The sequence below is a fragment of the Phoca vitulina genome, unplaced genomic scaffold, assembly GCF_004348235.1.
Source record: "Phoca vitulina isolate PV1807 unplaced genomic scaffold, GSC_HSeal_1.0 scaffold3, whole genome shotgun sequence".
Classification (NCBI taxonomy): Eukaryota; Metazoa; Chordata; class Mammalia; order Carnivora; family Phocidae; genus Phoca; species Phoca vitulina.
The window spans coordinates 4,633,524-4,648,765 of NW_022589706.1; the positions used below are offsets into that span (position 1 = coordinate 4,633,524).

The following is a 15,242-nucleotide window of genomic DNA, read 5'->3' on the forward strand; positions in this document are numbered from 1 at the left end:
AAGATTAAGAGTTTGAATTGTGATAACTTGCTTGGAAACTTTTGTACAAGAGTCACATATCACAGTGATATGTTGGAGATCACTTGACTTCAGGTCTCTGTTTCTCAAAAAGCAAGGATCTAGTGAATGCCCTAATGCTCAGAATATCAACAACATATCATTGTGTAGGCACCTACAGAATGGTCCCCATCGATGTCTGCCTCCTGGTAAGTATTCAGGCTCTTGGGTTATCTTTTGTGTGTGCACTGCGCCTACTGACTTGCTCGCTTCTATCTGTGTGTGGCAAAATATGTTATGTTCTAGATTAGAACACAAAAAAACTGTATCTTCCACCTTGCTCCTTCCCCTCTCTTGTGACTTTCACTCTCTCTCTCTCTCCCCCTCCATCCTTCCCTCCCTCCCCTTATTTCTCTGCCTTAGAGCCCTTACTCTGGGGGATGTAAGCTGCTCTGTTGTCAGTAGCCCTATGGATAGAGCCATGTGACAAGGAACCGATGTTTATGGCCAACAGCCACAGAGACCTACAAAGAGACACGTGAGTGAGCTTGGGAGCCAATTCTCTGCTACCCTACCAGCCAAGCCTTGAAATGACAGCAGCCCCAGCCAATCTCTTGGCTGCTGCCTGTGAGAAACACCAAGCCAGAGAGTCTAGCTAAGCTTCACCCAGATTCCCTCACCCACAAAAATCATGAGACAATAAAAGTTCTTTTAAGCTACAGAATTTTGGAATAATTGGTTATGCAACAACACATAAATAACACAATAATACTCTTCCCAACTTTAAAATAGTTCTCCATAAGTCATTGATGATATGCACCCTAAAACTCTAGCCATTAAAATAAGATCACTGATAAAGAACAATTCAGAACCCCAAGCCACAAATCACCTTACCATGACTCATTGGCAGAATCCTCCCCAAAGTTATATGAAATCAATAAACCTCCATATTCCTCATGCATCTCTTATCCTCTAACACACTTTTTATAAAATTGACTTCCTTATGTTTATCCTTTATTTTCTTTCTGTCCTATTAGAATATAAGCTGCACCAGGGCAAGGATTTCATCTTTTTTCCTCTCCGTTCATATATCCCAAGGACTAAAACCAGCACTGAGCTCATAGGAATTGCCCCAAAAATGTCTCTCATGAATGAACGAATTTGACATGGTTCAATGTCAAATTCACAGTCTCCAGCCACAACCCACAAACCATGTTGTTCCCCAGTCACACCTTCCACCTTCCTAAACTGACTGTCTTCCTTAGGCTGTTCATCACACCCAGAATGCCCTGTGTCTTAGGTTGCATTCCCCAGAAACGCACTGTGAGACAAGAATCTGTGTGCAAGTAATTTATTAAGGAAGTGCGCCCAAGAGAAACCAGGAAGAGTGGGGGAAGCATGACGGTGAAGGAGAAGAAGCCAGACAAGGGTGTGATTTCAGGCAGACTCCCAGAGAGGGCAACTTCCACATAATCCCACTGGGGAGTTCTCAAGTGTAAATTATGCCTCCAAGTTTGTCCCAACCCCAGGCAAGAGAGTTGAGCTTGCACACTCCCATGTTAATTAGTCATCAACGAAGGGCTGCCCCAGGGATGTAAACTCCCAGGTACTTCCAGCTGTCTGCAAGTGTGTGGAGAGCCAAGGGCAGCCCTCCAAAGAAGAGACACAGGTGCAGGCTTTGGAGGCAAATGGAGGCTGAGAGAGAAGAGCAAAGAGCCAGTGGGGGAATCCAAGAAAATCCAGGTGGATCTCCAACCGTGTCTGCGACCCCCACATGTTTCCCAGTTTATTTTACTGAAATCTTACCCATCCTTCAAATAATTCTCTATACCTTAGCACTACACTAGAACCATACCCACTGCCTCATTCTTTTGTCATTAACTTTCCCTCCCCTCCCCTAGATCATAAAACCCATAAAAGCAGAGATCGTACGGGCTATGTGCTTGTGCCTCCCACTCTGTGTTGTGAAGAGTCTCAATGCCACTGAATAGCTCTAGACTCCGTGGCAGTGCATGCAGCACGCATGGAGATAGCATGTGTAGAACAAGTGTGAGACCTGTGTTCCAGGCTGCAGTGCGCTTTCCTGTCTGTTATTCCATGTATCCCTCACAGGATACACAGAGCTACACAGAATTGCGACGACTACCCCATTTTCCAGAAAGAAAGGCTTAGTGATAAAGATTTCCTGATGCCTTGTCCACTAAATAGGCACTGAGTGATGCCTCAGAACTAAATCCGATTTCAAGTCCAATTTGCTTTCCCCTATACTGATTGATTGATTGATTAAGTGGAGAAGTAATCAAAAAATGTTTGATCTTATTTAAGTGAATCACAGAAAATAAAATGGCATGCAAATGTTCAGATTGAATTAATATAGATGAGATCATTTAAATTAAACTGAATTTTAAGGTGTCTTTTACTCCTTGATTTGCTGTATTTTGTCTAAAATTGAGGGGGTAAGCAGAAGAGGGGAGGAAGGTTGAGGGCAGGCTTGGTGACTATAAATTTCTGGCTGTAATTCATTAATATGTGTCAAGTAACCTATAAACAGGTCAGACCTCCAGAACCCTGCATTGTAAACTTGTCTGCAAGCATGGGAGCCTGCTATTTCCTGGGCAGGTAGTGTTCTGTTTGCCCAAACTCTTCACTCAACTCCTTCCACCCCCAGTAAATGGACCGCTGTCCTCACTTCTCCATCCTTAGATGTCATGAAGGCGAGCCCTCACACAGTCTAGTTCACACTAAGCTGGCAAGCACTGATAGGATGCACAGACTGACCCAACACCCCCTGCCCAGGACATACCCAACAGGGACCTACTGCAAACACTGGTGTTCTCTGCCTTAGTGCCGGCCCAAGCATGACAGACTGGAAGAGCGAGTGTCCATGGCCCCTGGGGAATAGCTGTCAACCAATGACAGCTGGAGTGACAACTTCCCTAACTTTATTGTCATTCTAATGGGTCAACTCTGACATATATTGGCCATTTCCTCCCAGAATTCCCCCAAAGGGCTGGAGCCTCAGCTGCCCATAGCAGTCGCCTATTCAATAGCTTACCTTCTCTTGGTTTCCTTGTCTTCTCTGTGTCCTCCACACTCCCACACCAATGCTCCCCAGAATCACCTCCAAAATAAACTGCTGGCCCTCCAATCCTTGTCTCTGGGACTGCTTCTAGGAGAATCCAAGCCTGGGTTGTGTTGCTCCATTCAAGGATATTCATACTTTTAAGGCAGATAGCTGGACTGACACCCCAAAGGGATGAACCAGTAATGAGGGAAACTTAATAAATAGGATAGTCACGTGGGGGAATAAATCTCAACAAAGAGCCTTCCTAGCAGCACCTTTGGGGTGACCACATCATCTGTCTACACAATAGGCAGGCTGGCATGGTGGACAAAGCCATGGACTGGATGTTGGAAATGTGGATTCTAATGTTGTCACTGCCACTGGCTCACTCCTCATCCTTGTCATCCTCTCTGATCTCTCTGATCTTCAGTTTTTCTCTTCTGGAAATTTACAGGATTGGATTATTTGATCCTAGGGCCCTTTTGGGCTCCTAATCCCCATGAATCCATGGAAGAGGATGAAGTGCATGGCACCTCTTTAAAAGTATGTTCCACCAGTAATTAATAAACAAGCAAACTTTTCACACAGCCCCAGCTGTAAGAGGGACTGTTTAATTAGGCACATGAGACGTTCCAATCTGTCTAGACAGGCTTCTCTTTTTCCCCTGGACGTCGTCAGCCATGCTTGCTCTGACACTGTGACAAGGTGTCTTTTGGCTACAGACTGCAATTTTGTTGGGTGATAATTCTAATGCCATAGAGTCAGCTGTGGAACTTTCTTTAGTTTTAATGCTGTTTGTCTTTCCAAGTGGAACTGACTAGGGAGAGTTACCCAAGAAATAGCCAGGAGAGGCAGCTCCTCCAACAGGAGTCACCAAAAAAGTTGTTTCTGGTGAGGCCCCTATGCCTGTCTGTCTTTGTTAGTGGACTTTTTAGTTATTGCTTCTCTCCCCACTCCTGCCCTTAGGGAATAAAATGTCCAAACATTGAAAAGGGAATTCCCAAGTCATTTAGTTGACACCCTCCACCCCTCCCAAGATCTCTGACAAAGAGAGCAGAAAAAGAGATTCCTTGACACCCAGATTTCTAAACACTCAAACTTGAGTCTCTTGATGACTCTGGCAAATAGACTGTAAAATCCTCGATCTTCCAAGGGCTGAGACCTTAACATCTGTGTGGATAATATTGACAGAGCTCATCTGGTATGAGGATTGGAGAAGAAATGCATGAAATCCCTGTCAGTAGCTAAAGAAAATTTTCAAAGCGCGGCCAGTTGATTAGACAAGCACAACTCACCAGACATAATCAAAAACATTGAATCTTCGTCTCTTACGGTCTTGTTCAAATTTATTCAGAGGAGGAAGATGAAAAATTGTCAGGAACCATATTTTTCATTTAATTCCTGTAGTTCTACAACCATATTAAGTCACAAAACACAATCTCAATTCAGTTACTAGAAGTGTCTGCCGAAGTTACTAGTCACATTTCAACCTTCCTTCAAGGCTAGACTCCTCCCATACTACTGTCACCTCAGGCTAGGTGGCTATGTTTGGCTTCTGCCCTCTTTCTCTTCCATTTCCTCCCCCACTCACTAGCTGCTGCTCCACACCTCATAAAAGTCAAAGAGGATGGGCTGCCAAGGAGAAGAGGAGGAGAAAAGGCAGTTTCTACTAGAGTGAATGGCTTCATGCTCTCTGGACCTGGCAATTGGACAGCAGTAGCTCTTTCCTTGTAGATTCTTTGAAAGTTGTTTGGAAGCTTCTCTGCTGGCCCCTCCAACTACGACTCCTCTGACGTGGGCAATGCCTTGCCTTCATCTGGCTGCTTCCCCCACCCTAGATTCCTCAAAGATGAGGTCCACATCCATTGTGCCACGTAAGTCCAAAAGCACTCCCAGGCAGTCCACTTGGGCAGGACTTGAAATGGCTCCAGGCTGGCTCTGTCACCATCTGCTCCATGAAACATGCCCTTGTACTTCTTCCTTCTCTGGTTACTTGCCAGGCACTGTAGTCTACTCTCTGGCCCGTCACAGGTTGCTCTAGCTTTTCTGAGGTGATAGTATGTCTGGGTCCTTGGTGTCCACCAACTGCAGGGAACATAACTAAAGCTTTATGAGTGCTGCCATTGGACAAGCTCTCTAAGCATGAGAAAGACCTAACACCTCACCCCTTCACCTGACCAGGTTAGGATTGGAATTGACACATAAGAGAAACTCCTTACAAAGAAAAGCTCCCACCATTCTTCCTCTCCATTTTCTTGAACATTTTATATCCTCAAAGCAGATGACAGACTACAAGAATCATGGAATTGGATCCTGATCATCCCCTTAGAAGATTCCCCCAGGGCAGTCTGCCTAACATTATCCGAAATCTACCATATCGATTACATGTCTGTGCCTAATTCAGAACTCGGGTCTTAAAATTCTACTTCCAAATAATACCAATGATAGATTATTTTCACTAATTGCTTTAGAGAATAGGTAAAATTTTTTAGAACTGTGCCTACAACATAGAAGGCACTTAATAAATATTTATGAAGGGAATTTATTAATAAGACATTTTGCATCTATGTATTTATTTAAGAAACACTCTGGGCTCTCTTGTTTGCAGCTACTTTCCATATTCTTGGAATGGAGTTTATTACATAGTAGGTATGAAGTACATATTTCTTTAATGAATTAATGGAGTGTTTTGGAAATCTTACCGAACACATATAGAGTTCCCTCTTGAATTTGACAAGCATTTGTTGAGCACTTGCTGAGTACCTAGTGGCAGTAAACACTTCTTTTCAGTGTTCCCATAATGTCCTGTCCTACCCTCTCAAGGTGTTTATTAAACTGTATTTCAGTAGCAATTTTTCTTGTCTGCACTCCCACTTGAAAAGAATGGGTATCATTTTCTTCTCCAAGTGCCTAGCTTAGTCAAGGGCAGGAGGAAGGAAAGCAGAATGGATTGAATGAATGTGTATTTCCTGTGTCATACAATGTTGGAAGAGGGGAACATAAGTTATGATTTCTTATATAGTTATCCATATAAAGGGGTAGTCTAGAATATAAAAAAATTATACCAGATAACCATGACAGAGTAACTGTTACAGGACTACCCTCTGATCCTACACTTTGAAAACAGTATGAAACACATGAAATAATTCAGACATTGGACAACAGGCAGGGAAACACTGTGCTGCCTGAGATGGATGAGAGACATGCAAGGAGTGGCCCATGTTTGCACAGCTTCCTTGCTGGAAGAATTTTCTGGTTTGCAATGCAGGGAGGTGAAGCCCGAGCAGAGCATGGTCTTGCTGAGCTGAGCAGACAGAGATGGAAAAGACAAATAAAGTCATTGGAATGCTGGACGCACAATGCCAACGAGGAGGACACTGTGCCGGGAAGGAGATCCAGAAATTCTGAGGGGTCTCTTGAGTCTAAGGTAATTAGTAAGCCATATATATACCATAGGGCAATTTTGTGAGGTTTGGTATATTAGTTTCCTAGGGCTGCTGTCATTTAGTGCCATGGACCGTGTGTCTGAAACAACAGAAAATCTGTCTCAGAGTTTGGGAGGCTGCGAGACCAAGATCAAGGGTTGGTTCCTTCCGAGGGCTATAGAAGGAAAGGATCTGTTCCATGCCTCTTCCCTGGCTTCTGATGGTTGCTGGCATTCTTTGGCATTCCTTCGTTTGGAAACCTGTCACCCTGATTTCTGCCTTCATGGTCACTTGTCATTCTCCCTGTGCATGTCTGTGTCCAAATTTCTCCTTTTTATAAGGACATTAGTCATGTTGGATTGGGATTCCACCCTACTCTAGTATGACCTCATCTTAATTTAGCTAATTATATCTGCAATGATCCTGCTTCCAAATAAGGTCACATTATGTGGTATTGAGGGTTAGCAGTTCAACACAGGAATGGGGCAGGGGCAGGAAATGACACATTTCATCCCATAACACCTGGCAAAAAGTCTGATCAGGGATTTATGAGCAGAACAGGAAAGACTGAGACATGTGAGAGCTCCAGCCGGACTAAGTGGAGAGAACTTGATAAACCAGCCAGGCCTTCAGCTGAGATACTGGAAAGGTCATGCATGAGGACAGGGTGCTCCCCTAACAATAAAGTAAACTCCCCTCACTCAAACAAAGCTTTAAAAAGTCCTCCAAAAAGTTCAGGCAGATCCACAAGTACATTAACTGGCTACCAGACCAAAAGTCAGCGATGCTAAAGAAACACAAAATCCAAGCATTCAATTCTGTAGAATTCACGATCTCTAGTATAAAGGAAAGTGTTGCTAGAAATGCAGAGGAGGGGAGAAGGGATCAGGAGCGGGAGCTGAGGGGAGGGAGAGGCCGGTGCGGGTCTGGCCGCGCAGCTGCTCGCCCGAGGTCTCCAGGCCCGGCTGCGGCTCCGTCCTCGGTTCCTGGGCACCGTCTGCGAAGCTCCGCGGGGCCCGTGGGGCAGGGCCGCAGGCGGCGACCGCCGCATCATGTCAGCCAAGGACGAGCGGGCCAGGGAGATCCTGAGGGGCTTCAAACTAAATTGGCTGAACCTCCGGGATGCTGAGACAGGGAAGGTCCTGTGGCAAGGAACAGAAGATCTGTCAGTCCCTGGAGAGGAGCATGAAGCCTGTGTTCCCAAGAAAATCCTCAAGTGCAAGGCAGTGTCTCGAGAATCGAACTGCTCTTCAGCAGAGCAAATGGAAAAATTCCGCCTGGAACAGGGCAAGGCCTAGAAGGGTGGTTCTTCGAGTTTGGCTTTGTGACCCCGAACTCCACAAACACCTGGCAGTCCCTGACAGAAGCAGCGCCCGAGTCCCAGATGACGCCCGCCAGCGTGCCGACTGGGAATGTTATCAGAGAGACAAAGTGTTTTGAAGAAGATCTTCTTGCAAGCACATCCAGAGTGAGACTTTTCTACGTTTGAGAGAAGAATATGTGTGCATTTCAAGAATTTGGGTTTTTTGGGGGAAAGGAGGAAACTGTTTACTTTTTTCCTCCACACATTTGGTTTTTGACACTTGCACCCCTAATTCCCTGTACGGCAGAACCCACCTGCGGCCACCAGGGGACCAGTTCTGTGTAGGTAACCAGATGGCTGTTAACTCCTGAGCCGCCATCTTCCACTGATCAGACTCAACTCCCAACCCCAGACCAGGGCAGAGGGTGAGCCTTGACTCCTTCCCAGGGTGACACGGGACAGACGCTTACCACGAGAGCCACTGCTGTTCCCGCCCCCGCCCTGCCTCCTCCTTGGCCCTGCAAGCAACACATCTTCCTTTGGCCCCTGGTTTTGGAAAAATTCATATTCCTGACCTATGTTTAGTTTTTTTCCTACCATTTCTATTTCATACATTCTCATACATTTAACTTGTAAAATAGACTGTGATATTATTATTATGTAATGAATTAAAACATATGAATTAAAATATTCCTACAGTCAAAAAAAAAGAAATGCAGAGGAGTAGGAAAATGTGACCTACAAGCAGGAGAAAGACAAGTCAGTAGAAGTAGACATGTCTACATCTACTTAGCAGGTTTGGATTTAACAGATAAGGACTTTAAAATAATTATTATAAAATGTGTTCAAAATATTTAAGGAAAACATGATGTGGCAAAACATAGAAAAGAGAACATAAGTGAAACCACATATGGTTTCACTTATTTGTGGAACATAAGGAATAGCATGGAGGACATTAGGAGAAGGAAGGGAAAAATGAAGGGGCGGGGGGAATCGGAGGGAGAGATGAACCATGAGAGACTATGGACTCCGAGAAACAAACAGGTTTTAGAGGGGAGGGGTGTGGGGGGATGGGTTAGCCCGGTGATGGGTATTAAGGAGGGCATGAACTGCATGGAGCACTGGCTGTTATATGAAAACAATGGATCGTGGATCACTACATCAAAAACTAATGATGTATTGTAAGGTGACTAACATACCATAATAAAATAAAATAAAAAAAGAAAAGAAAAGAGAACATAAGATAAATGGAAATTGAAAAAAAAACTAAATAAAAACACTAAACCCAAAGATAGAATTATAATATCTGAAGTAAAAAATTCAAGAGTGGTTTAATGACAAATTAGACACTTCTGGAGAAAAAATAGTCTCAGAGAACTGGCAACAGAAACAATTCAAATGGAAGCAAAGCACAAAAAAGGAAAAGCCTGAAAAAATTAGCAGAGCCTTGGTGACACAAGGACAAGTGCTCAAAGAGGTGGGTCATGGGAGCCCCCAAGAAAGGAGGTCAGAGAAATTTGGCCCCCAAAAATGAAGATATTTGGGCGAACAGACACATGAAAAAATGTTCCACATCACTTGGCATCAGGGAAATTCAAATCAAAGCCACAATGAGATACTACCTCACACCAGTCATAATGGCTAAAATTAACAAGACAGGAAACAACAAATGTTGGTGAGGATGTAGAGAAAAGGGAGCCCTCTTACACTGTTGGTGGGAATGCAAACTGGTGCTGTCACTCTGGAAAGCAGTATGGAGGTTCCTTAAGAAGTTAAAAATAGAGCTACCCTAGGACCCAGCAATTGCACTACTAGGTATTTACCCCCAAAATACAAATGTTGTGATTTGGAGGGGCACCTGCACCCCAATGTTTATAGCAGCAATGTCCACAATAGCCAAACTGTGGAAAAAGCCAAAATGTCCTTCAACAGATGAATGGATAAAGAAGATGTGGTGTGTATATATACAATGGAATTCTACTTAGCCATCAGAAAGGATAAATACTTACCATTTACATCAATGTAGATGGAACTGGAAGGTATTATGCTGAGTGAAATAAGTCAATCAGAGAAAGACAATTTCATATGGTTTCACTCATACATGGAATATAAGAAACAGAACAGAGAGTCATAGGGGAAGGGAGGGAAAACTGAATGGGAAAAAATCAGAGAGGGAGACAAACCATGAGAGACTCTTAACTCTAGGAAACAAACTGAGGGTTGCTGGAGGAGAGATGGGTGGGGGATGGGGTAACTGGCTGATGGGTATTAAGGAGGGCACGTGATGTGATGAGCACTGGGTCTTATACACAACTGATAAATTATTGAACACTACATCTGAAAGTAATGATGTACTATATGTTGGTTAATTGAATTTTTAAAAAATGAAGATATTTGGTCACATATTTTCCAAATTTGATGAAAAAATCAAGAATATTATCAGACCCAAAGAAGGATAAATACATCTAGGAATATCATAATAAAATTGCCAAAAAAAAAAAAAAAAGGTGAAAAGAACATCCTAAAAGCATCTGTAGAAAGGGGATGCATTATCTGCAAGGCAACAGTAAGCATGGCTGCTGGGCTCTCATCAGAAACAGTGTAAACCAGAAGGTAATAAAACATGTTTGAATTGCTTAACTTTTTTTTTTTAATTAGAGTTCTATATCCAGCACAAATACACTTCAGAAATAAAGGTGGTATAGGGGTGTCTGGGTGGTGCAGTCAGTTAAGTATCTGACTCTTGGTTTCGGTCAAAGAATTACAGCTGGCAAAATTAAAAAATATTTTCAATGGAATGATAATTAAGACACATCTAAACATGCATTGGGAGGCAACTAAAGCACTGCTTAGAGGAAATTTTATAACTCTATCTACTTATATTAGAAAAGAATAAATGCTTAAAGTCAAGGATCTAAGCTTCCATCACAGAAGCCAGAAAAAGAAGAAATTAAGCCTAAAGTCAGTAGAAGGAAGAAATAATGTAAAACAATACAAACCAATAAAATAGAAAATAAACAAGTGTAGAGGAAATCAATAAAATTAAATCTTGGTTCTTTGAAAAGTTCAGGAATATTGATAAGTTTCTACTTTGACTAAATTAAAAAACAGACCAAAAAACAGAAATTATTAGTATCAGGAATGAAAGAGGGAATATCACCATAGGTTTTACAGACCCAAGAAGAAATAGAAAATCTAAGTAGCCTTATATTTATTAATAAAATCAAATTAGTATTTAAAAAGCTACCATGAAGGGGCTCCTGGGTGGCTCAGTTGGTTGAGCATCTGACTCTTAATTTGGCTCTGGTCATGATCTCAGGGTTGTGAAATCAAGCCTCTCGTCAGGCTTTGCACTCAGCACGGAGTCTGCTTGTCCCTCTCCCTCTGCTCCTCCCCCGGCTAGCACGTACTTTCTCAAATAACTAAAATATTTTTTAAAAAATAAATTAAAAAAATAAAATAAAAAGCATACTATGAAGAAAGCTCAGAGCCAAATGGAGACACTAGTGAATTCTATCAAATAGAGTCAAATGAAGACACTAGTGAATTCTATCAAATAAGTAAAAACTCACAGTCTTGAACACTTGTTTTATGAGCACAGTATAACCATGATCCCAACATCATTCAAAAACATTAAAAGAGAACTAATGATCAGCATTACACATGAATATAATAGAAAAAAATATTTTTAAAATATTAGCAATTTAAATTCTGCAATATATTAAAAAAAGGCAATGCATCACAATTCAGAGGGGTTCATCTGAGAAATGCAATGTTGACTTAACACCCACAAATCAATCAATGTAAAACTTTTCCCCTAAAGATGGGAACAAGCAAGTTGTATACTCTTACTTTTTCAGTCAGTTAAGGTTTGAAAAAATACACAGAGCAATTCAATGTAAGAAAGTTTTTCAATCAATTTTTCCAAAATAACTAGATATGGAGGGAAAGAAGGTATAAACTCCTACCTCACATGGCACACAAAAAATAACTCAAAGTAGATTATAGACCCAAGGTAAAATGCAAACTATTAAGTATTGAAGGTCATCTTCATGGCCTTGGTATAGGTAAAGATTTTCAGAACCATGAAAGTACTAACTATTAAAGAAAAAAAAATTGATCAATTGCATTTTATCAAAATTGGTCTTCTATTCATCAAAAAACACCATTAAGAAAATGACTGGACAGGCCACACAATGGGAGAAAATATTTGCAGTATAAATCAAACAAGGGATTGTATCCATAATCTATAAGCACTTACAATTCAAAAATTAAAAGTCAAGAAATCTATATAGAAATGGTGGAGGTGGGCAGAAAGCAAAATACTTGAACAGACATCTCATGAGAGAAGATAGATGAATAGCCAAAAAGTTCAACATCTTTAGTCAGCAGGAAAATGCAAGTTAAAACCACATGGAGATACTACTACCCAGCCACTAAAATGATTAAAATTAAACACTGAAAATACCAAGTGGCAATAAGGATAAGAGGCAACTGGAACACTCATCCAACGGTGGTGAGAGTATAAAATGGTACAACCATTTTGGAAAATGGTTCAGCAATTTTTTTTTAATAAAATAAAACTTCTACTCTCTGGTCCATGAATTCCACTTCTTTGTATTTATCTGAGAGAAATGAAAACACGTTTTATGTCCACAAAAGTATGGGTCCAAGAATGTTCAGAGCTCTTTATTCATGAGAGTCACAATCTGAAAAGAGAAACACAAGTGTCCCATCAGAAAAATAAATGAACGAATGTCAGGATATCCATTGACTAAACAAATTTCAAATACATTTATATCATGGAATATGACCAATAAAATCATAAACTATTGATACATTCAACAATATGGAATGAATCTCAAAACACTGTACTAGGTGAAATAAAAACAAGCAAAGTTACATACTGTATGATTCCATTTATATGACATACTTAGGCAAAGCTAAACCAACAGTGAAAGAAACCAGAACAGTGGCTGGTTTGGAGAAGAAGGATGTGCAGGAATTGGCTAGAAGGGGGCATGAGGGAATTTCCTGAGCAAATGGAAAAATTCCGTATCTGAGAGGGGTGTGGTTTATAGAGTTTGTCAAAACTAATTAAACTGTACACTCAAGATCTTTATATTTCTTTGAATATAAGCTATATCTCAATAAATTATGACATTTTACTAATAAAAAAATGTGCCAGAGTGAATATAAGTGGTTATAATAGAAATGATTGACAGGAATCACAGTGGCACCAAAATGGAAGTGGTCAAACTTGGTTGGGAGAGGTGGAGGGTCTGAAGAGAAGAATGAGATCTGGGACTGTGTATGACATGGACATAGGACAAAACCTAAATGGAGGATGGTTATTTGGAGCCCAGGAATTTCCTGGCATGATTCATCTTAATAATTCATGAGAGACAATAGAGCTAGTAGTTAAGAGCTTACAGTCTGAAGCCAGCCTGCCTAGGTTTATATTTTAGCTCCACCACTTACTAGCTCTGAGACTTTGGACAAGTTCCCTAACATCTTTGTGTGTTTTTCTTATTTGTAAAATAGGAAGAATATTACTTAACTCAAACTGTTATTGTGAGGATAATATGTTTTAATAAATGTAAAACACTTAGAAAGAAAAAATCTGGTGCATACTTAGCACTCGCTAAATATTAATTGTCATCATTATTAGGTTTTTCTGAAGAAAAAGAATTTTGACAATGGCTCCTAGGGAGAGAGGGGTGGTAGTAGTTGAAAACAATGGAGAAGATAGGAAGTTGTTGAAATGTTGTGATTAGTAAAAAATATATATTTGGTCATTCAGATGACCAAATACATATTTCTCATATCTCATATATTCTTATATATATTTGGTCTTCATCCACATTTCCTGGCTCCTGGGTCTCAAAAACCCTAAGAGTTTCCTAAGTGATGAGAGCAGTAAAGGGGCCTTTTGTTATGTTAAGGAGGTGACTTTGGGACCCCCACCTAAGAAGGAGGGCTAGTTGCCAGGGGAACCAACCTTGGAATTACAAAGTTGGAACATTCAGTCAAGGGACTTTTTGGGAGGGGGTAGGGGCTGGAAGTTGAATCAATCTCCAATGGTCAATAATTGAATCAATCATGGGAAAAAGAAGCATAATGAAGCAGAAAAAGCATGGGCATCAGGGTCAGACAGTCCCAAATTTTGTGTGACATTTATTACCTATGGCACGTCAGCAAATTACCCAACTTCTCTGAGCTTTGTTGTTGCTGTTGTTTTTAATCTGTGAAAATAATATCACACATGTATAATGTTTGTTAGGTGCGGTGTCATATATAAACTATATTCTGTATTGCCTGTTCTAATTAACTAAGCCTCAGGACACGCTGTAAGGTAGGAACTGCTATTACCTCCATTTTGCACCTTAAGAAACGTGCTCCCAGAACTGCATCATTTGCCTACAGTCACAAAACTAGCAAACGGTGGAGCTCAGATACAAACCAGAGAGTCAGAATACAGATTTGAGCCTTAGCACATATTGGGTTGTAGTGAGGGCCGCATCAGGTCATGTAAGCAACATGTGGGACACATGGTGGGTGACTAATGCTCAGATGGGATAGAGAGAGAGGAGGCCACTTTGCCATGCCTGATTTTCACATAAAAGGAGACTCATCAACATAGTGTTCTCAGTCCCACTGCCCCTCACTCACTACACACTAGTGGAAGAGGAAAGACATGGCCAATGGGTGAGTTTTAAAGAAAATAAAGAAAGTCATGCTTGTTCCTTCTTCTCTCCTTCCTCTTGGGAGCATATGTATCTCTCCTTGCACAAAGGATACGTTTATCCTCAGTTGTCTGATACCCCAAGTCTCAGGATCCAGCATCACCTATGACTTAGGCAGTCTATCTGGCTGTCTCACTAAACTCTGTGCTCTCTAATCCTTCCACTATCAGTCAAGAGGTAGTATTTTGACCTTATCTGCCTTACTCTTTGGTCCTATATCTCATTGCAGACAGGGAAGCCAGAGCAGGGGTGGAAGGGAGGTAAGTATTCATTGCTTCTCCACAACTCTTGAACCTCCATACACCCTCCCAGCTTCTATTTATCTGTAATGGGCTATGAGATTTCTTCTGGACTGAACACCTCAGTCCAAACGTTTTTAGACATCTAGAAGCCAAGATATGGCTTCTAAGTAAACAAAGGAAACTTTATTTGAAGTTAACTTGTTTGAAGGCAACATCTTGCTGTTCTTCTGAGTGATTTCTTTCAAACGGTCTTACCCAGTTAACTACAACATTCCTCCCTGAATCAGCTAAGCCAGGATGGCCCTTGCCTGGCCTGCTCTTGCCAACATACACACTCCGTTCCAGAGAGAGGAAACTGTCCAAGGCACTGTGAGTTTAGAGGAGCTGGTACCAAGATGAGTCAAGCTGAGAGATATTTAAAACAGACTCAGCCTCACAGGGCCTTCCTGAGCTCACACCATTCAA

At 41.5% G+C, this 15,242-nt stretch overlaps 1 pseudogene; it reads left to right on the forward strand.

Annotated features, from left to right (window-relative positions):
• Positions 1–7,538: 7,538 nt before the first annotated feature.
• Positions 7,539–8,055, forward strand: LOC116627549 (annotated as a pseudogene).
• Positions 8,056–15,242: the final 7,187 nt, after the last annotated feature.